Source organism: Falco punctatus (assembly GCF_963210335.1).
Source record: "Falco punctatus genome assembly, chromosome: 10".
Taxonomy (NCBI): domain Eukaryota; kingdom Metazoa; phylum Chordata; class Aves; order Falconiformes; family Falconidae; genus Falco; species Falco punctatus.
The window spans coordinates 25,118,152-25,141,818 of NC_137590.1; the positions used below are offsets into that span (position 1 = coordinate 25,118,152).

Consider the following 23,667-nt stretch of genomic DNA (forward strand, 5'->3'; position numbering starts at 1 on the left):
GAACTAGTACTTTATACTATACACACATAAGAACTCGTTCGACCTAGCAGACTTCCTGGATGCTGGATGAACGGTAACAAAAGACGGGAAAATTAGATGTCAGTTAAACATTTCATGTGAGCTATGGGTTCCTCATGTGCATAACAATGCAACTTCACCTCTTGCCGCTGGCTTACTGTGCACCCACTGACACACCTAAAACAGTGCCTAAGTTGTAAAGTAAGGTCAGTGTACCTCACAGGAGGTACGCATTTGTATTTCTATTTGCATTTGTATGCAACTGAATTAAAACTGAAGAATGTGTTTTACCTTTAACTAAATCACAAGTGTTTCTGCTTTTCTCCGACTGACCTTCTGAAACACGTATCTAAATTTCCTTTCCTATTCTGTTCCTAAGGTTTTAACATATCAAGATTATTGTAACCTTCAGGGCTGCTGTTAAAAGTTAAAATACAGTTTGGCTAAACATTCAGCTACTTAAAAGTTCAACCTATGTGCTGTGTGTTTGGTTTTTTTCGCTGTCAATTAACGACTCTTTCCCCACTTGCATTTCTCCTGTAGATAATACTATAGTTAAACCTGAAACATGAAACCACATCTGTGATCTCTCCGGAGCTCTTTGGAGACTACAACCACAGAAAAACCTGGATTTATCTGCAGTTTTTTTTATTTTATTTTCTTCTGAAGCACTGTGGGAGGAGGAGGGGAACCAGAGCTCCAATATATTCTTCGTTCACCAGCCTCTGTAATTAGCTGTGACTAATGGGCACCACATGGGAATCCACTTGTAAGAAAACTTTTGAGAAGCCTTCCCCATTATGCAGCATGCACACAAAAAAAGATGCTCGAGTACTTAATATTTTTATCGGAAATAAATAAATAAATGGAGGAGAAGAGAAAGTATGGCTGGAAGGACACCTGGATTACAGACACAGATTTCCAGCATCTAAAGCATGAATTCCTTTCCTAAATCTTCACTTAAAGCAAAAATTGAAAAAGGAATCCTTGCCTGACCGGGCACACCAAGTGTCCCTGCATTTCTGAGATGGTTCAGACTTCCCCAGAAAGCCAAGAAGAAAGAGGACACGTTCAGAACACCACCAAGAGAAACAGCTTTATGGCACAGATTCAGGTTTAGATGAGATCACAAGGAAGGTCACCCGATGTTTGCACTACACTGTGTTGTGGCACAGACGAAATGGAGTTGATGTACTGTGAATCCCGTGAGCGGACAGATGAATAGCTGTTTATCCCCAGCAAACTTTAAATGTGTGCAGCAAAGACAAAGCCTGCACTGTAGGTAGGCAACATCCTATCAAGGGGTATTGGACAGGGAGATTTTACTTCTTTTAGTGCCCTTTTTTGCATGCATAGCAGTTAAATAGAGTCGCTCTCAACTTCTAAATAATTTAGAGGGAAAAAATTGTGCATGTAGTTATGTGCCTTCTGCAGCGTATTCTCAAGCTCATTACTCACTGGGAGAAACCACCTCCTATCCTGGAAGAAATATTTATAATGAACTTTGGCTGCACCCACCTGTGGTAAGTTGCAATCAGGTGCAAATAATTAGAAAGGCTACTCAGCCATTAGTAACCATATTTAAGATCTGACCTATTTTTCTTTCCTGTGAAGTTTTAAGTAAAAGATTTCAGTTACCTCCTACAACCATTAATAGTATACTTCATTTTTAAGTAGCTGGCAAGAAAAGAAAGCTATCAGCTGTTGAATAATGCCACAAGGGAGGTGCAGACATAAAAGCCACAGGGCCTAGTAATGAGAGATTACAAATGATTTTGTCATTTTACATTTGATGGACCAGAACACCTTCTCATACCCAACACCCGGCGTGATGCAAGTCCCGCTTGCTCGGAATGTCAGCCCATGTCCGGGAGAACCTAATTGAGCCTCCGATCGTCAGAGCCACGCTGCACTTCACAGCATCCTTCCTCCGCCATCAAACCGTCATGATAATTCTTGATCCCCCACTCACCTGACAGCTCAGCCCTCCCCTGACTGCAAAGCTCCCTTATCATTTAGGGGTAGCAGTTATGCTGGCACCAGATGTGACACAGGGAATATCCTCATGAAAGGCAGACACCTGGCCCATCGTTACTCTGTTCAGTTTTTCATTTCCAGGCAGGAATCCCCACAGATCCCCCTCCACCTGGCGTTTTGGAAGTTACAGTTTCTGCAATTAAAAGAATGCTTATTCAGTAGGCTGTGTATTATCTTCACACCCTGTGCTGCGAGAGACGCAGACTTCACTTGACAGAATACCACGAAGGAGGGGATCTTAAGCTTTGCGACAAGACTCACTCTCCTTTTGCAGGTGCATTGGGAGAACCCCCTGGCAAGACACACAAACCCATCTGCTTTTAACAGCAGAGAACTGCCTCTTCAGCAGGTGACTGGAGCTCCCTTCTCCCAGGTTACTTTATATGGTTTTACTATTTTACTATTATGTTAAAAAAAAGCCAAAACCACAACAAAACGCAAAAAACCAAAACCACAACAAAAAGCCCCGACCCGACAAAATGAGCACAGTGATGGAGCATTATTTTATGGCACAAAATTACAACTGCTCCTCAGTGTGTGCACCTCAGAAGCAACACCATCACATAAGGAAACAGGAGGCACAAAGCCATGGCCAAGTCCATCCAGGTGATAAAGGAATTTCACCTCCTTCTGGAACTTAAACATTTTTAAAGGATAGTATATCCTGCTACCTACTTTCATCCCTCCTCTGGCTCATGAATTTAATTACCTGATCCTCAGAGTTCAAGAACTCAAAAGGTAAATGTACAACGGGACCTTCCATATTCAGCTTTTCCTTTCACTTGCACTAGTAAATCCACTTATTTCAATAGTTACTTCTAAACAGGATTAGAATAAATAAACTCTCTCATGGGTTTTTAATCCCATGTATTCATTCATTTTTAAGGCTGCCCAGTCTTTTAGGAAAGCTTTAATTTTATCCTTAATCCAATGAGTAAGATGCACAGGAGGCAAAAATCTCCGTCTGTTTCCTTCCACAGGATAACAGCCGAGGGGGTGTCTGAAAGGCATCACAGCAGGAAGCACTTCTGCACAACTAATAAACAATAACAAAATGCTCTTTATTTTTGTCAGCATTCAAATGGAACACACAGACCTGGCTCATGAGAGAGACAGTTCCATTAGCAGAACAGAAACAGTGGGACAGGACGCCGATATGCACTCCTGTACTCGTTCCGTTACAGGACTAGCTCGCAAACACATCCCCAAAGGATCTATTACAGCCCCAGATGGGAATGGAGGCAGTGCAGCAGCTAGCAGAGAACAAACCATGGAGCAGGGGAGGGGGGGAAAGTGACCTTTGTGCACAGAAGAGAAAAGCCTTTCAATCCTCCTCCCTCCGCCCCGAACGCCACGCACAAATGTTTGCCAGGGCAGAGCAGCACACGTGCCCGTCTCCATTCAGTCAATGGACAGAGCGTGCCTAGTGGGAATACACAAAAAGGGATTGTAGCGCGGGCGAGGGAGAAGGGGAAGAAGGAGACCATGTGTAATCATGGAAACAAAAGGCTGAGGAGGGCAAGTGCACAATGTATTAAGGAAGCACATTTTACAAGATAAGAGCTTCTTTAAAGGCTCTGAAACTTGCCTTCAGTGCTACAAAAACAATTTATTTTTTTTTGGTTAAGCTCCTTCTTATAGTGCATATTCAAATGCTTTTTCATAACAACCACAGCCAGGAAATCTTAAAGGCTAAATGATTTCCTAAATGTGCTCATTATATGCAGTGTTGTGATACCAGTAAGAGGCACAGGCTGGTGGCTCGAGCTGTAGTTATTCCCGCTAGCATTCACCTGCTGTACCTCAGTGTCCCATTTAGAAAGTGAGGGCAGTAACATAGAACCGAAGAGGCATCCCGGGGTCTGGTTCCTTGGGATGTTGCTTACCGTGCATCTTACATCTGCTGAGGCTCTCACAAAAGCAGGTCACCAGTGCTGTGATGGTGTTAGCCATGCTACTGTATCTTCCAGCCCTCCCCACCCCCACCCCCCACCCCCCGTTTTATCTCTCACAACTTACATAGTATAAACTCCAAACACCTGATTTATGGTTTATGTTATAAACACTTGGTTTAAACAATCACAAAGCATTTCAGAAACATAACTCCCACCCATCCACCGTGTCTGGAGGGAAGGTGTCCACACAATGCCATTTCCCTAGGAAGCAGTCTTCCACGACGAGAAGCTGCAGCAACCACTTCATTTGCTACAGGCTAGTGTGAGCTGGCACACTCCTTGCACCCAGCTGTTCCCCATTTCTCCCTCAGATTGTACGAACTGGTTACTGGAGGCTTAAGCTTAGACTCCTGTCAGATAGAGACCCGTGCCTGGATCTCAGGGAGATATCAAAGAAAATGTTAGGACCATTCAGCACATTCCCTGGATGTGCTGATCTGGACCAGATTATCACCTGAAGGATGGACTGATACAGGAATCAGTGCAGCTTTAGCTGTCCATATGTCTGGAAAACGGTACATGAAAAGAATTCCATCCCACACCTTGCAGTTCTTCCCTCAGTCTCTGCACATCTCTGCCTTTGCTGCCTCCAGGCTGCCCAGCTGTTACTGACTGGTAGCTGAGCTCTAGACCCCTAATCTAAAGCCTGCTACCTCTGAGGATACCTTTCAGCATTTGGTTTCTCTGCCGGCCCATACCAACCACTGGCAACTTCTGTCCTGTGTCTTGGATGGTTAGCAATGCCTTTTGGCAGATGAATGTCCATTCAGTTCACATGTTTAGTGTTAACAGTACAGTACTGTGTTAACACACAGTATTTAAGACCACAAGTCGTCTTCCGTGGGGAAGACATTTCTTTTAAAAGAAGAAAACAGAAGAAAGTTGAGTAAAGAAACTCATAAAAATACATCAGGGTTTAAGAAACTTGAGAGCAGAAGAACAGACAGGCAGGAGGTTAAATTGCTAGTAATGTCATGGAGGATTTACAAGACACAGAGGATGCAGAGCACAGGGCTCAAGAGTACACCATGAAGCAGAGGAGAGGACACCACCAGGAAGATAATGGGTACTGGAAAGGAGAGGAAGGGAGAAGATGAATTTCTCAAGTTTATGACTCAGACAACCTTTGTTTAAGTATCTGAATTGCTCATCAAAGAGGAAATTTCTTCCAAACCTTCTGAGGTTTGCCAATCCCTAACTGTATTGCAATTATTTTATTTAGGGCTTTACTTAATGAGATCTGGGAGATATTTTAATATCCCAAAAATATGAAAATAATTCAAACTTGACTCAAGGGCTAATTTCATTCTACTTTTAAAAAGAACAGAATTCACAAAGGCCTACTAATAGAAGCAAGTATTAGAGCTTCTGCATGTCTGTGCTGCATATAGCTGAGGATGGCTTGAAGGACAGACCTGGTCTGAGCCAGCCCTAGCCCCCGCTGCATTCATACACCAAGTACACTGTTCCCACGCACGGCGATGGGTGCTATGGCAGCAGCTCAGGTCTATGAAGTACCACACTGGACTGATCTGCAGAACTGCTTCTCGTTCCAGAGCAGCCACACGTCCCCCTTCATTCCCACACTGCCTCCCTGTACAGGGCACACGCACCCGTCAAGTGTCAAAGGATGCTGTAGGAGTGAAAAGCGCTCGAACGCCTCCAACTGTTAAGGCAGAATTTTGTGGGCTTTGTAGAAACAGAGAATCACAGAACATCTATCCTAAAACTCACAACCGAAATCAGATGTCTGTTCTGAGGGACAGGCCAGGGGGAAAGAGGAAACAAAAGGGAAAAAAGCAGCTGGCTGAAATTCTGATTCAGTTTTGCTCAACAGCTGTGCCTGTTATAGAATGATGCTTGGCTTCTTCTAGTAAACATGATCCTTATACACTAGTTGTATTACATTTTAAATTAACTTTCTGTCTCTTATTATCCATGCAAGAAGTGTAACCTGACAAAGCTTCCACCCCAGGTAGATCTGGAAGAAGGTTTTGCAAGTAGCCCTGTTTCTGCAGTGAGGATACACATTAAAGCAGAGCAAAAGCACAAGGGAAGGAAAGCCCTCTCCCCCAACACACCTACTTGTGCATATCTGTGATCCACTGGGGTAGCGTGTGCGTTTGAAGGTGTAAACCCCCAAAATCTGTAACAGGTGTAATTCCCTCCAGTAGCTTCTGTTGAATGCTTTGTTTATTTATAAAAGCAGCATTTGCAACATACTAACAGAAGGATGGCTGCCTTTGAAACAAGTAAGTTACATTTCAGTGAATTCTGAAACAAATGTTGCTACATATAAGTAAGAATAATAAACATTGGGAGGGAGGTTTGCCTGTCTGCCCTGTTGGTGGATTTGGCTCTTAACCTTAAGAAACAGCATCCAGGAACTTCACGGTTTTGCATACCACTTAATATAGAATTCTTTAGCATCGCTAGAGAGTCACTCCAAAAGGCTCTGCTGGTCAGAGAACAGCCTGACTAACCTGTGTCAGGTCACCAGTTGGACTTGATGATCTAAATGGTCTTTTCCAACTCCAATGATTCCATGATTGATTAATAAATGCTGAAGCCACAAACCAGAAAAATGCCTGATACACATTTTAATGTAGTGTTTCAGCACCTTTATGTAACTTTACATTTGTACCCTGTGCTGCTCTTAAGATATGTAACTTAATGACATCAACATGAAAGGTGAGTTTTGCCCCAGAGGATGAATTTTGGACGGGGACTCCCGAAGAGCTGCCGAGCCAACGTACCAGCTCACTGCTGCACAGAGGGGCCACAGCCCCCCCGGCCCCATCATCAGTCCTTGCACCAGCTCCACTTTTTCCAGGCTCTATCTACTTGAACCCTAACACATGAGGCGGAACACTAGATAATGTTGATACTTCCATAAGCCACAGAGCAAACCCCACAGATGATGGAGGAAAAAGCAATAGCTGTGCTACCTGCGAGGAATTAGCTTCTACCACTCCGCTGTTCTCTGAAGATAATCCTCTGAAAACAAGGAGACTTGCCGGTTTATGCTTACAGGAATACCTGCTAGATAGCACATCTACGTTTTGAGCCACTTTAGGAATGAATTAATCTCTCACAGTAGAACTGTGGTCAGTACACACCTACAAAGGACCCGGGAGTTACAAAGTCACTCAAACAGCAGGTTTGCATCACAGCCAAATTTAGCTCTTGTTTTTGTATCTCATTGGAGCTTTCCATATAACATACTTCTGTGCTCTAGCACACAGCATCAAGAAGGTAAGATTTTGGTCTTTGAGCCGTTTAATGTTCTGGATGTCTGGGTCGCCCTTGCTTTTCCTGATCTGATTTCCAGAGTTACAAACCACTTTGTTACTTCTGAAAAGTAAAAAAACCAGAAAAATCCACTAAGCACCAACCTATAGCACAATCACCAGATCATGAACGCTTTCAAAAACTTTAAGTACCTTACAAGTGATAATTAATTTAGCCTCAGAACAATCTGGATACAGCAGTTTATAGAGATACTGTGTAGAACTAGGTTGACTACACCAAGAATAAATTTGCCAGAATATCAGCCTAAGTAACTTGCTTAAAGCGAATCAGATGGTAGACACAAAATACCGTCCTCCATGATTTTCACTATCGGTCTTTAAGTCAATTATTCTTATCTACTCCAATGATTTAAAATCAGACACTGAGATTGCTTTTTGCCAGATGGTGCTGTTTATCTATAAATACCATCACTATTTTTATTTATTTTTTTGCTCAAAATGCTGCTTAGCATTCTTTAAGAAGAAACTGAAACTTTCCAGAATGGTAGGAAAACCAAACAAGGTTCACATGCATTAGTCTTCCATGCACACAAAGCCCACAATATTTAATTGCAGGAACTCGTAACATAATCTTCTGAAAATTTACAGAAGAGAATGGAAACAGTTAGTTATAATTAGGCCACAGGATACTCCCGGAATTTCTTGTTTGTTTGAAGTCTGTGCTACCTTCCGTTTCAGCTTATTCTCGAAGCTGGATGCAAAGTCGCTCACCCTCACTAACCACATGAAAAAAGCTCAAACAATCAAAGAGTTCCCAGTGTCACAATACATGCTTATTTGGCATTTTGGTACAGTACAAAATATCACAGCTGGACTTTAAGCAGTAACACTGTTTACTGTATTTACTATTTTAAGTTTTAGGAAATGTCATGAGACAAATGTGAAGAAATGCAGATTTGCCTCATTTTCTTCATTTGTGAACATCCTTTGTTTTGTACAGAAGTTTAACATCTGGCCTACTTAAAATTTCACCTTTACCAAAACCTGTGATCCTACTTTGGAGTCTGCAGGAAGGAAAAGTTAGCAACTCCTGCCCAAACTTCATTCCAAACCACTGTTACTTCATTTGTCAAATTCTGTCAACCAAGAAACAAACAAATTCACACCACCTTCTCAGCTCAGAAAACCTCAGGAGACTTCTGTGCAAAGCAAGTTCACAGGTACAAAAATCCTACACCTGATATTACACACGATGTGTGCATGTATGTATATACATGTATAAAAATACATTTATCTCCTGTTTCTCTGCCTGTGGCAAGGAGTCCGACAAATAACTTGCAGAACTGGTGCAATGCACTCCCCAACCAACAAAAACTCCAACCACAGCAGCAGTCAGGCATGACCCCAGCAACACAAGCTAACATTTTCAGGTTATTACCTGGAGGAGCTGTCTTATGTATGAGCCAATTTAGCAAATCAATTAATGTAGTTACTTGATCAACAGATGAAGACAAAGGAAAAGAAAAATGACAGAAGAGACTGGGGGGGGGGTGGGGAACATATGAAGGTTATAAAAGAAGCAGAAGCTGCTGAGAAGACTGGAGAGAGCATTCGGCATCACAGAGGTAAAGGAAGCATTATTTTAATTGAAAAGGATCTGTTTAGGTATATGTCACTCACTTTTGTTGGCTTCAAGATGATTAAACAAGGAGCTCAGATTACATGCAGGTCAGTTTACACAACATTTAATTTCAGGCTCACCCACCTTCACGTTGTCCCTTCAAAGAGGTTTGTGGGAGATGCAGATTACCACAGACTGAGTGAGAGTTAATTTGACTCTCCTGGTGAATAAAAAAAACCCTAACATGAAAACTTTAATTAGAAACCAACGTAGCAGAATTTTAACCTCTGTATTAGTGACTCCACCTGACCAATAAAACGCAGTTCATGCTCTTTTCAATTCACAGCTTGACGGAGAGAGGATTTTGACCCCCACCCCTCTCCCAGGCCACATGCAACACCTAATTCCCCTCAAGAGTGTTAACAGAACATAATTAAGTGTGAGCAAGCAAGCAGCAGAAAAAAAAGGAGTAGGGAAGATGTCTTTCTCATTGACCACCAGTCAAAACTCCAGGTTTTATGAAAAGCCTGAGCTGCCTCGTAGTTGGATCGGAGTCCAAAAGCCCCTGTGCAGCCAGTGACCAAACTGCTTCTCCTGGAACTGCAAAGCAGCGGCTCCAGTCAGGGCACCATCCAGTGGGCAACATGCTGGCATGATCTGATGTTTCTCTTGCTACACATGCCATGCTATAGGTTCACAATTACATATTCATCCCTTGGGATCAAGTACACTCGTATTTAAAAAAAAATACAGCTCCAAAGAAACTCATGAGCTCGTATTACAAGTTCTCACCTGAAGTAAATTTTTTACTGATGAGTTACAAGCCTAGGAACCAGCGGTTTATAATAGAAAGGCAGACTGACATTTAAATAGAGTGGCACTAGAATAATGGCTTTACATTAGTATTTTATGGGAGGCTGAATAACCACAGAGTTAACATACTGTATTTTCTGGCAATAAAAAAATCTGTTGAAAACAAAAGGTCATTTTATTTGATAATGTAAACGAATTAGATTTGTATTGTATGGTCAAGAGAGTAAAGGAAAGATTGATTCTGAGAGACGTCAATATATCAGGATGGCTAGGATTTGTTCGGTTTTAATTCTTCAACCATGTTGTAAACCCTGCGGTTCATAACCCACAGCTGTATATCGCTGTACAATGTAGGTTTTAATACAGGCCCCAGACTTCAGTCTGATCTGATAAAAATCTGAAACTTGCAGAAGGCCATTATGTGGGCAAACTATTCATTTTATATTCACCTCCTTGTCGTGTCAGTGCAGAGGTCATCTAAAGAGGGGGCCTAATTAATCAAACTGTCAGAGCCAATGAGGAGGAGCATGTTAATAGGACTTTTATTTCACCCAGGAAAGCAGTGGTCTGACAGGAACCAGAAAATATGGCCTTGATGTTGCTGTTTATTAGCAATGCTGAGATCAGTGGTAATAGGTGCCAAGCAGTCTATGTTTGATAAAGTGTTGAATGTCAAGAACCTGCACCAACTAGAAATTAGACTGACATGAGGCAAGAATCTCAGTGTATTGATAGCTACTGGAGAGCAGGTATGGTTTGGGGGATCACAAAACCAGAACCTGCCCAGGACATCTCCTCATTTCTTCAAAAGTAAAGAAAAAAACCAAAACCAACCAAAAAACCCCCTACTAAACCCCAAACCACCACCACCACCACCAAAATCCCAAACAAAAAACTCCAGAACAAAATCAACCAAAAAAAACCTCCAAGAAAACCAACAAACCCAAACCATTCCCTCGCCCCCAAACACCAAAACTCACCAGCTATTTTCCTGCACTTCAAGGTGAGGCTTTGCAATATTTACTCCTATTTGGCACACGTAGGCAAACACAGCGGCACTAGCACAGAAAAGCCCTAACGTGGTGCAACAGTGCTGAACTGAAAGGATTGCCTTGATGGGACCCCACGGTGGTATAAGGTCAGCACACCAGTGCAGGACCTACATCCCTGTTATCCTTTGAAGAGCACTGGCAGGACTGTAAATGGTCTGAGACTAGTTTAACAGCTGACACTAACGGATCCAGATCAATGCAGAAGCTGCACCAGATGAAGGAAGCACGGCATGGGTAGCAGTTAGGTCTGGGCACTTCTTGCCTGTGTCAGATGGAGCACACAAGGAGTTAAACCCTGGTCCCACAAAACACAACGAAAATGCTAAAATAAATGCAGTGAAGATTTCATTTCTTACCCAAAGCCCTTCCCTCATGTTCTTAACACAAAGTGCATGCTCATAGTAAAGGAGAAAACAAGCCCATCTAAAAGGGAGTGAGTGGGAGATACAAGAGATGCTCACAGTTTTTGAAGGGCACTGGACTCATTTTAGCAGCAGCCACGGCATTTGCTGTGTGGGTGATATATGTAAAATTTTAAATTAATTATTTTAGTAATGCACCCCTACGTGATTTCTCAGTCTGCAATGTATTTTAGACTTCAGGCCATGGTAGGCTTTATAATTAACTACTTTCTGAAGCCATTTTAATTAATTTTTTTTTCCCCAACACCATTATTTCCAAATGAATAGAGAGCTAACATTAAATAGCCCTCTAAATAGAGAGCTGCAGGAATCTACTTTTGTAGGATAAAGCACTCAGAATCACACCCTCAGCAATGTCCCCAGAAAGGTTTAAGCAAAGAATGTAGCAGCTGAAAGGAAATGTGCTGCCAAAGGGGAACCACGGACATTGATGGGGCATGCGAGTGCCCAGCTAAGTAGAAATTTTTCTTGGTGGAAGAGGAAAGCTGTTGTGTTTATGGCTGCTGCCAAGGATCCAAATATCCTCATCCTGAATTATCATCTTTTTTTTTTTTTTCTCCTTTTTTTCCCCCTTCCCTGAGAACACTCCATTGTCTGGATCTTCCTCTTAGAGCCAGCAATACTAAAATTGGAATCAAATGATGCAGAACTGAGTTCTGTGCCTCTCACTGGGGTGAGTCAGCCTCCCAGGCAGCCGCACTCCATCCCGAAGCTCACAGGGGCTGTTGGAAAGGCAGGAGCCCAGGGTATCCTGCCTTCTGCACTGTGGACAGCTGTTCCTTGCAAGTAGACTAGCACAATTCGGTCTGCAAAGACTAGAGAGAGTTGTCTTCAGTAAGATATTTTCCTTTGGCAGCAAAACCACTCGGAAAACCTCCCGCCTCTCTCCTGAGCCTTCCCAGCTTCTCCATGCCACAGGCACCGCTCCCTTCTAGCGGTACTGTGAGACTGACATCACCCATGCGCAAAAAAATTTGGAACATCTTCTCAGTTATTTGGTTTTATAAGGATTCAAATCTTCAACAGCACAAATTTGGGACTGGGGAACGGTAGCACTGGGCTCAGAACTGGTTATTCTGGGCAGGAACTGCTCCTCTGATGGCCAAACTCACTTAAAGCTTTGCTTTAAAGATAACAACGCACCCCTACCGTAAAAGAAACATATGAATAATAATTAAGACACTCTTCCCTTCCTAATCTGCTGCGACAAAGTCCTTTCAAATGGTTAAAATTATATTTATTTCCCCTTACAGTTTCCTACTTTCTAATTTAAACATAAGGCATGCCCCCTATACTTCACAGAAAATGTGTCAGATTGAAAATAAATGCAGAAAGCTAAAGTGTGGTCCAAGTGACTACCTTTTGGAGCTTTAGATGGCCATTTTCACAGCTACAAGGAAAATAAATATTGGTGGGCAAAATCTTAATGGCCACAAGCCTCATTTTTACATTTCTCAGCGGCAGCAGTGTTAGAAACATGTATTAAAGTCAGTTCACCATTAGCATATGAAGCAGCACAGAAATTTAGGACTATCTTAACTATCATTTTAAAAAGTATTGAAGAGGGTTTTTCTGCCATTGACAATGTATTACTTAAGCCATTAACAGGGGATTTTATTAGCGTTAGGATTTTATTGCCTAGATTGTACTGTTAGTTTTGGGGGTGGGAAGAGGAGGTTTGAATTTTTTATGTCACACCTTCATTTACTATCACTGCATAGTCAGAGTATGACCAAGCAACTATTTCTTCAAAGGCTTTGTAAAAGCGTGTTCTTTAAACTGCTTGCCTAACTTCACGGATATAGCTCTTATTTTGAAACAAAAGAAAATCTGCATGTTAATCCCAATGACATTGCTATAGGAACCTTATTTACAGTACGATAAAAAAACGGTCCTTTCTTACAGCCTCATTAAATCTAAGCCTCATTTAACTACTAGGACATTTTTACAATGGGTTTACTGACATACTATGATAAATGTCTGTATAACATCCTTCAACAATAGCCCCGACTATAGCCATAACCACAATGTGTATAAACACTGCATCAGTTTTAACAATGTGCTGTCCTGAATAGTAGGAAGTGAAGTAACACTAAACACATTTTTACTAACCCCCACATCTCCAAACCTGTTTTGCTTTAGGTTTTTTTCATCGGTTTCTGTTTTGTTTTGGGGGGGTTGCTTTGTTTTGTCTTCTCAGCAGGAAAAGAAACATTCCCCTCAAAATTATGAGAATTAAGATACTAAACTTTTTAAATATTACAGGATCCCTTTGAAATTTTGAGCTAGGCAGAAAGGTTTCCTGAAATTTGAGTCTTTAGAGATAAAAGGGTTGGCAGCAGGATGAAAGCAGCCCTACCCTTTTTTCCATGTCAGAGAAATGAATGGAATGGCTTATGAATACATGTAACTCACCCATTCAGGAGCCATGCTGGTGCCTATTTGTCCTGAAATATCAGTGTTAGGTTACTGTGCAAAGCAAAATAACTGTCAGCCAGCAAGAACTCGATCCACACGAACAATGAGGGCCAGAACAAGGTTTTTAGAGACTTACCAAACTTTTCAAACCTCAAGTTAATACAAGGAATTAAAAGGCATTTCTGTGGGTATCATGCTCTCAAAACACCTTTATGAACAGTTAGCCACTGTTACTTACTCTTGGCCAGCAACAGAGAGATCAGGAGTACCAAACTCAAACTGAACGGGCTCAACCGCTTTCCTGTTCAGGGCTGGCCTCTGATTTAATTTCACATCAAATGATATTGCAAAGCTGGACATGGTAAACCTACAGTATTTTCACTGGAGACTAGGGTCTGACATTCTGTTTAAATGAAATTTCCCAGTTGTCCCAAACACTTTTTATCTTATTTCCATGCTAGCTGTTTGAAATGTCACTATGTATTGCCACAATGACAGATGAGCAAAGGCACAAGAAAGCAACAGAGCTGGTTTCTCCAATGAACCATGCCTGGCAAATGTGACAATTTACTTTTGCCCCTGGCTCCTGGTCCACTCCCAGGTATTAATGGTAACAGGGAGAAGCTCTGCAATGCAACTTCGTGCAGGCTGAAATACAAAGCACAGGTTAAGAAAATTCTGTATGCATCTATGCACCTATGTATATACATACACACATTATTAAAGAATAGCACTGATGGCCAAATCTTGCAAATATTTTTACTACCACAGGTTCTCTCACCAATGTTAGAGAGACACTGACAGCAAGAAAACCTGGGCAATACAGAAAATTGATCCACGCAGCCATAATACATATTTTATGTGGATTAATAGACTGAGGCTTGGGCAGTATTGGTATATATATATATATATATAAAGAAAATATCCTTCAGAAAACTTCTGCTTTTCAGAGTTGATGTTTCCTGCTTATTGGGATTTCAGAATCTGCAAAAGCTTCCTTTCAGTGACAGTAGGGAGAAGGCAATGATAACATGTATCATTACCCTAACTTATGTGCATATTTCTATTAATTATAATGAATTGTTCCAAGGAGAACATGAAGATCAAACTCTGAACTTGGGTTTCTCTTTTCTAAATATTTTTTTTTTTGCTTTAATTATGTAATAAACTTCTGCCTTTAAAAGGCAACTTCCTTCTGTAGGCTTGCTCTATGACATATAGAGCTGGTAACCACTAGAAGAAATATAGAAGGGTTTATATTACCAATTAGCATCTGAACATCGCTTATTCTCTCTCCTCCATTTGAGCAACTGCTCACCCCGAATAACACTCCATTTACTTCAGCTCAGTGAGATAGGTAGACTTGCCTCTCACGGCAATGACTACTCCTGAGCAATGCTAAAGACAGAACAGTGAGCATTTGTATGCAGTAACCTCCACCTAGGAACATCCAGCACCCGTATCAATGTGTGTGAAATGCTGGTCTCATTGAAGTCAACGTTCAAAATTTCACCCATGATTTATTTTTCAATAAGTCATCTCTCGCTGTTCTGCTCTTTGATATTGCTCTGCTTCTGAGAGTGCAGAAGATATGAAAAGGTGCATTTCTATTAGCAACATCCACTTTAAAACTTCACATTCTACCCTCTTGGTAAGGTTCTGCTGCCATCCATTCTCTGATACAAGCCCATACTCAGCCTTCACCTGCCTTTATCCTCAGAAGAAATAATTTTGACTATCACAAAACCCTCTGAGAAAAAAAAAAACCAAAAAACCAAAAAACCAAAAAAAACCAAAACAAAAAAAACCCACCAGAACAGAGGTCATCATGGTCTCTCTCATAAGCATTAGGAAATGAACTTTTGAGTAACAGATGCAGGGTAAAAAGTGTTCTGCACCATGGTTTGGCCAGTTTCCCCTGAAGATGTAAATCTATGCAACTACCTTCTTTAACAGCACCCAACTGAAGCTCCAAATGATCAGAATCTTCCATGACTAAGACAATACAAGAAAGATATACTGTATTTTGGGGATATATTTTCAGAGCTTAATAGTGGGACACATCTGAAACCTTCCTCTTCCAGGGATGCAGGAGATAACCTGGCCCCAGAGGACCCACAGCCCAAGCCATTTCCTTAGTTTACTATTCCCTAGCTACAGCTGGGAGAAAGAAGGGGGAAGGGAAGCAGAAGACTGCAGATGGTCACTTCAGTTTATTCAGTACTCTAGTGGTTAAAAAGCTTCCTCAGAAAGTCCTCCTCATTCAGGAGACACGAATTAAATACTCCTTAAAAAACCAAACAAAACCCCATAGGAATAGCCTCACCAGCCTCTACAGGGCAATGCCAAATAACTACATGCATGCATGCACACACACTTATACATAACATATTCTCTATATTTTTTAATAGATACATATGAACTAGATATGCTTCATCATGTGCTATGCAATTACAATCAAGTAAAAAAAGTGTACAGAAAATGAGCACGATTTGACATGTTAGCCTGACATACTTGCATACCAAAACTTTGTTCACCAAATGTTAGAGCAGTTTAACTTCTGCTTGTAAGTATGAATTTTTAAAAGGGAGAGCAATATTTAACTTTCTGCTCCAACGTCTAATTGCTTAACTGCAAGTTGTATTCAGATAGATGAATTAGCAAAGCATTTAAAATACAAGCTATTGCTGCCTGTCCTCAGGAATGAGTTTTCCACAGTGCTTCACACTTCTCGGAGCCCAAACCACTGCCACAATATCCCTACCAAAGTAAGTTTATTCCTGCGGTAGCTTCATTTCTGACAATGCATCAGGAACAAACATGACCTGTTATTATTAGGTACAGTGAATGAGTCCTTGTCAGCTAAATTTAGCCACTCAGAACTCAAATGTTTGGTACAAGCCAATTGGCTGGGCTCCTTTATAGGCGATGGAGAAAGACGTGTCCTCACGAAGGGTACAACTTGTCTACAAGCTGATGTTCAAAGCAGCTGGGATGGATTGCAGGTGCTAGTTTCTATCCCCTTTAACTAAAAAAAGTAGCTCAGGAACTCTTGCTTGGCTTCAGCCCTCAGCTTTTAAATACAGGAAAAGCCATCAAATCTCCAAACCCCCAAAACAGTAACACAAAATTACTATACCTTAAGGAACAACATCTATTATATAAAATAAAGCTTCTGCAAAAATGTGGTGAGAAAGGTGTTTGTTCACATGAGCATGCTTGTATATATACAGCATATAAAATCTGACACCTAAAAAAAATATATATACCAACTTTTGGCACAATTGAAAACCCTTCAGCATGTTTCTTCTTTGAAAGTGTGCAATGCTTATAAGGAGGCAACTGTGATACTGCTTTTAAGCTATTTTAGTAAGGGCCCTTGACAAGCTTCGCATAAAATATTCAGCACTGATGCTTTCAAGTCCACACAATTTAACTTAAAAAGCTTTCTGTCTTCAGCCCACATTATAAATAGGGTTATCATAAAGGTGGCGTGTGGATTAGATGCTTTCCCTTATCCTTCCCATCTGCCTTTCTAAAGCATGATAGTATTGGATGGTCTCACAAACACAAGGAAAAAAATGAAAATAATTTCTTCTCAGAATTAAAATTGTTTAATGAAAGTATTAATAGTTTTTAAGAAAATTGGAAGAATTTAACATACTGCATCAAACAATTACATTGCATCTCCAACAGGTAACAGTACAGCTGAAAAGCAGTTTGAACTATAAGGGTCTTTTACTTATTTAGTTGTCTAGTATAAAACTGTACTGGCCATGCCTTCTGTTGGGAAGGCTTTTGCCTTCCAAGCTAAGTTTTGAAATGAAATCCTGGCTTTACAGAACTAAGGAGCCAATGCTACAGATTTCAGAGGGAGCTGGCTTTCATTCCTAATCTTTTATTTTTATCTGTATAATGAACCGATACCTGTTCGATGTGAGGAAGTTCTTAAAATAGTACACTGAAATACTGAAAAACATCTACACTGCGGAAAACACAGCACCCACATTAACTTTTCAGACTATAGCTGCAACGAAGGACTCTTTGCAGGCATAAAGCAAAAGCCGTTTTCAATTTCTTACAGGCCTGGAGATTTCAGAGTATTTTTCTAAGCTATTCAGATGCCAAGGCTGGCATCAAGATGGAGATACAGTTGAGCCTATATGCTGTATTTCATAATGTAAATCTGCAGTCCTTAATCAGGCAGAACTCCAAGTGCGGTGTTTAAGGTTTTCTCAGCTGTTGTCGAAGAACTTCTGGATCAAGCACATGATTTAAAGCCTACTGAGATCAGTGGAAAAAATCCTACTGACATCAATAAGCTTTGATCAGACTCAGAGGACCACAGTCAGAAAGTTATCTAGGGCCTAAAAATGCACCCAGTGAGTTTTCCAAAGCACTGATGCAGCCTTTCTGCAGGTGCTGAAGACACTTTTATGACTGAGTGCTTTCCACACGGATTTTGAAAGCAAACATTCTCAGCTGAACAACACCAGTTTTGTCAGCTCAGCATCAAAACTTCTAGTTATCCTAGTTTTCTTCTCAAGTTTTCTACATTCCTATCCCGACTATACTAACCAGGCATTTTCTTTATTCTTTGTTTCTTTGGAAATCTGGTGTCTCTTTTTTGCTCTCATGCCCACTCCCAACTTCTTCCACCTCTCTGTTTGGTACACTTGGGAGTTTTATCCTTGACAATAGAACTTCATGATAAAATAGAAACTAATAACACTTTTAACTTCTACTCGTGTTATGCAAAGATATTTTAACTTCTGTTGAACTCAAGCTATAGGAAATGGTGATTTCAAACTGGACTTGATACATTATATGGTCATTGAGATATTTCCTATAAATATTTCAGATGGTAATTCTATTCTTCCCAAAGAGAAAATGACTTAATTATCAGGGCCTTTTGCTCACACTATTCATGGAAACAGCTATACTTTTTTAGCATATTTAAAGATATTAAATTATGAAAACCAGTTCACATAGGGTAACTAGCAGAGATAATTATCTGATAGCTCATTATGATGACTACAGTAATTTATTAACAATAAGTGCCACGTTTTATAACATGGCACCAAAATCAGATACTACTGCACAGCCAAAAAAGCCTCCTTGGGCACTAGCAGATTGAAAACCACTGCAACATGTTAGTCCAGTCCTGTTCAAATCCAGATGCTCCTCTCTGCTGTATCAATATTGCACGGCCACCGCAATCAATTTCCTTGTCCAAAGCTACCCAGGTCAGCCTGCTGTCTTACAAGAGCTATGTATGCACATAGGTAAATACAATTTGCCATTTTCTATGTTTTATAATCTACCAGTTAACCTTTAAACATGTTTACCAAAGCCTCTACAAGCACAATGTCTCATTCTGGGTGGAGAATATCAGGCACACAATGCAAGGTTTATACAGTAACTTCTGCTTGACTGCAAAATGTATGAAAACAGAGTGACTCCCTGCCTGTCTTGAGGGGAACAACGGTCCTCTGTCTCCCCATCCCAGATCCAACAGTCATTTACAGGGACTGAAACTTCATCTCCCACCAAAAGGAGAAGTTTGCCCATTGATTTAAACTGCACCAAGATGTAATTCCAGGTGACTACTGGCAAGATATTTACTGCAGTTATTGCAAATGTATTTCATTAACAGTAATGATACTAAAACATTGGAAATCCATGAAGGTGGAATCAGAAGGACCAGACCAAACGCTCACAGGAGTCAAGGGAAAGACGAAGTGAGCTCTGGGTCATACCTTGCTTACAGAGCACCACTGTCTTTACAGCCAGCAACATTTTACACAGAGGATTAGAGGCATATTACCGATTATCTATATAAAATCCCCATAGAATAAAATGTAAAAGAGTAGATGTGATGGATGCAAACACAGTGAGGAAGCGGGAAGAGAAGGAAGCTCGTGTTTCCACAAAGAGGCAGAATTACCGACGCGCCTTCAGGAGAGCCGCTTACAACAACTGAAATCCTTCACACTGAAATTTGCAGGATGGGATCCTCTGCTTGCTTTCAGCAACCTCATGGCATTGTGTGAGAAATGAAGCATAGGAACCACAGCCTGTAAACTCCTTTGCTTCAAGTTTTAACAGCAGCATTTCAATTCTGAACAGTTAAAGCTCAGGGTATGTGACCGGGAGCCACGGAACAGTGGCATGAGATGGATCTTCTGTTCAGAGCCTGGGGAGCTCCCTGTGCTGCCTGGTTACCTTGAGGGTGGCTGTTTTAAAGAATCACCACGCTAATGAAAAAATCTACTTTCTGGAACAGAATATCAAGAAGGAGCAGTTTGCCCTTTCTTGTCAGCTTTTGCTGGAGTAAAACAAATTCACCCGAAATACAACCATCAGAGTGGGGTGAGAGGAAAGTGCAATATAATTAGAAGTATCACATGAAAGCTGTGATATGAAAGTCACAACCCCCTCCACCCCCACCTATTTATTCCAACTAGAATAACATCTTTTGCTCACACCAATATTTACCTCCTTGTTATTTAAAGAGGAAAAAAAAGTCAGACCAACTTTTAAATTAACTTACGTACCATGCCTCCAGAAATGATTAATATTTCTTGATAGTTAACAGCCGCAATAAAAGAAAAACCTAGATTATTGTAACTGCAGAATTTATTTTTGAACTAAAGCTTATTCCTCAAACAGTAAGATTTAATTGCTCGTGTTGTAAGGTCAGCTGCTACAAAATCATGATTATCTAAGATTTTTAATGCACAATTCAGCATGTTGCTTCTGTATGAAAAGGCCAGTGCTTTCAACAGGTAGGCTGGAAAACACAAGGGACTTCCATTAGAGAAACAAAAAGGGCAAACAAGAAAATCTGCAAGAGACCCCTGGGGAAGACTTACCTGCAGTGCTTGCTTGCTATCAGCCCTGATGGATTGAATCCATCACCAAAAGGACCACCCATCCCTATGAGCTTCTCCAGACCCTGGGAAGAGCACTACAGCTTTCCAGGAGTCGCAGCTGTACACAAGTTCACCAAGTTTATCTGAATTTGCACCAGGTGTTGTCCAGAAAACATCCAGAAAGTAGAGAAATACTGAAGTTTGGCTTACTGTGCATGCAGTTTCAGTTTGCAATGAGCGGGATGGCTTCTGATTATTTGTTGTTAGTTTTCACTGTTCATGATGGAAGAATGCTGACACCGTCACTCTTTTTATTGCTCGCAAAAAGCATTCAGTCTCCAAAAATATTGTTGACTTTACCGATTGGTTGCTTTCTTGTGCAATTTATTTTAAATAAGTTCTCTTTGGAAAGGATATTTTGGAATACACAATTAGAATAATTAACAACCAAATTTAAAATAAGAACATGGTGGAACGCCATTCAAAATCTTCAGCACATTGTTAGCATAACCTTCGCATATTGTGTAACTAAACATAAAACCCAGCGTCACAAGCAGCTGCAACCCCTAGCACAGCAGGGGGTGAGGAAAGACTGCTAAATAGAAAAGTAGCTTGACGCGTGGCTTCTCTGTTCTCTTCAGTGAGTTTATCACAGACTTGTAGCAAAAATTACTAATATTCAAACAAAAAACACCGGCGGGGAAACAAACTTACATTTCTGATTTAATTAATACAGATTTTTGAGTTTTTACATAATGAATTCTAGTTTATATTAAGTACATCATTAGCTGTCCGACACAGTAATAATTTTTAATATTTGCCCTCAATCTGCAACTACCCACACAAAGTCTACACTAACAATAAAAATTAAAATCATTAAAATCCTACACAATAAGCAACGTTTAATTGTTCCTAAAGTTAAAAGCCAAACCACTGAACTGGCAGAAGTCCCCAGATAAGCTCTTAGAATCCCGGTTTGCTAAAAATGATTTTTACAGGATTAGTTCCTGCTTTTGGAGAAGATAATGCCTTTTTTATTTTAGCTTATACAAGCAGTTCATATTAATGTTTCATTAAAATGGAAAAAAATAAACAAACCGGGAATCAGAAAAGCAAATGTACCACCTGCAATTTGTGAATAAAAACTAAGTATGAAAGACTAGGTCCATTATCTCTGCAATCTTGGAAAGACTAGCTTGACCAGGAACAACAGATCAATTTTAAAAGTGAAACAAAGGTAATGCTTTTTCTTATAAAATAAAATGTGCTGTAATTAACTTTCTTTTTCCTTATGCATTTAGAACTTCTAAGGTAGTTTTATTCTGGTAAGAGGACAAACCTGAAACCCTTCTCTGTGTTCATTCATAAACTAATTCTAATAATTTGCATCCAAAGATGGCTTGAATTAATGACCAAAAAAGAGTTTAAAAGCATAATTCATCACTTTATAAAAAGAAAAAATTAAATGTACATATAAAAATATGAAGTGTAAAAATGTAAAATAAAAAGTTTAATGACTGCAATGCATAGTAAGCTATGCTGTTACTTAAATAAGAGTCAGTAGCATTCACCCAAGGTTGACAAGATTGAAACACTGCCACACTCAACTTTCTTCAAATTTATAATCACTCATAGATATTTAGTAAGTACAATAGCAAAAACAAAAGTAAAGCTAATTATAAAAATTACTCAGACGTAAACCAGCCCACCCTGGAAAAAAAAAAAAACTAAATGCTTATTTTTACCAACAGGTAACTTGGCAAATGGTAACATTTATTTTCCATCTGCTCCTGAGGTTTTCCCATAAGTAATACTACCTAATCTTTCTGCAGCTCCTTTACAGTGCCATGCTCTGCTTCCCACAGCATGCCCTCAAGTCTGCACCTTGCCCCTGTTTATCTACCTTATCAGCTCAGGAAGAAATTTCGGCAAAACTCTTCCTCTGGTCACCGATATCTCTGGGAACCGAACCCATTAAGATATTTCTGACCCCTACTCATGCTATTTTAACTGTCTGTTGTACAGGAAGGAACTGATAAAAATAGGATTACAATGCCCTCACAGATGAACTAGCAGGAGGCTTGATTGTGATTGATGCCTGAATAAATATACAATAACAGGCCCTACATTTCAACACCGCTTTTGATAGAAGGCAAGAAGAAGTGTCAGTTTTCACCGCCTGGACTGCAGGACTCTCTTCTCAAATACCTGGGAAGTGCCTTTGATTGAAGATTCAATCTCCTACTTTTAGTCTGACTTTATGTAAAAGACCAGGAGGTGGTTATTAGTAGGTAGGAATGAATATTAGTATTAACTTGTGAGGAACAAAGGTACATTTCTTCCCACAGGTGCTTACGTGTGGCCCACCCCCAAGTTCAAATGAAGGTCTAAATTCCTTTGAAGTCTAAATATCTTCCCCAAAGACACTCAGTGCCAAGGTGGGTCTATTGGAAAAATAAGCAACATCCCAACAGCTCCATGGAAAAAAATTGGGCTGGACTCAGAGTCTGGGCTGGGGAGAGGAGGGCTGGGATTGCCCAGGTCTTTGACAGCTCATTACCTCCTTGGGAGAAGTTCTCAACAGGCATTTGGGTATAGACTTGGTGGGGGTTTCTATAGTAAAGGTGCATTAGCCAGCTCATTGCTGGGTTTGGATAACAGAGAGCACAGCATTTCCAGCCAACAACTTCAGATGGTTTTCCCTGACTCCATTGCACTGCAATACAGACTGAAGCCTGTCTGCATTCTTTTAATGTTTCTTCATAATTATTAAGTGATGTATTTATCACCCTAAAGACAAATCTCAAAAAGTGAACTCGGTGCATCATTTTTATTAACCTTCCACTTTTTGGAGAAGAGGGCTTCAAGTGTCCTCAAATCACACGTTATCAGCTCCCACTTCAAGTAACACAGCTATCTATTCCACTTCAACAGTATCTCAAATACGCCCCTTCTTATCCTGCAAAAAATAGACACCTACTTAGCCTTCCAGTGCAACGATCCAGCCGAGAACTTCATCAAGTACACAAACTTCACGCAGGCAAATGGTCCCTCTGGCTCCTTTGAAATCATCATGAAAGCCTGCATCTGCTCAGTACCTAGCTGGATCATATCCTGCTAAAAATAACTTAACTGTAACACTTCGCACTTTTCACAGTGCTTCATGTGCTGTAACTACTGTCCGAATGGCAAGCAGTGAGGAAAC

General features: G+C 40.6%; 1 protein-coding gene across 3 annotated transcripts in view; it reads right to left on the reverse strand.

Annotated features, from left to right (window-relative positions):
* MPPED2 (metallophosphoesterase domain containing 2) overlaps positions 1–23,667 on the reverse strand; it is a 127,305-nt gene that overhangs the window by 8,436 nt on the left and 95,202 nt on the right. The window lies entirely within an intron of this gene.